Genomic DNA, 335 nt, shown 5'->3' with positions numbered 1-335 from the left:
AGTAGTATAGCACATCATTTTATTATTATTATTTTTATTATTTTTTACTATTATTATTTCACCTTCATTTTCCTCTCACCCTCTTATTGGGGAGGAGGAGAGGAAGGGGAAAAAGGGGGGAGAGGAAGGAAACAAAAAAACATTTCTTTCAAGAAATTATAATTTCGATAAAACGACAAGAATTGAGGCCCGTGAAAGGGCACGTTATTGGGCGATACGGCCTTCCATTTTCAATGGTTTTACGAATACATTCCGCAGTTTTTTCTTTCTTCCTCTATTTATGTATCAACATCTGTTTTCTTTTAACGTTACACAGTAAAGAAAAAACCCAAAGG

At 34.3% G+C, this 335-nt stretch overlaps 1 pseudogene; it reads left to right on the top strand.

The window, feature by feature from the left end:
• Nucleotides 1-335, top strand: part of LOC119591076 — a 13,154-nt pseudogene that overhangs the window by 3,904 nt on the left and 8,915 nt on the right.

This window comes from Penaeus monodon, chromosome 28, assembly GCF_015228065.2.
Source record: "Penaeus monodon isolate SGIC_2016 chromosome 28, NSTDA_Pmon_1, whole genome shotgun sequence".
Classification (NCBI taxonomy): Eukaryota; Metazoa; Arthropoda; class Malacostraca; order Decapoda; family Penaeidae; genus Penaeus; species Penaeus monodon.
This window is presented reverse-complemented; position numbering and strand designations above follow the sequence as displayed.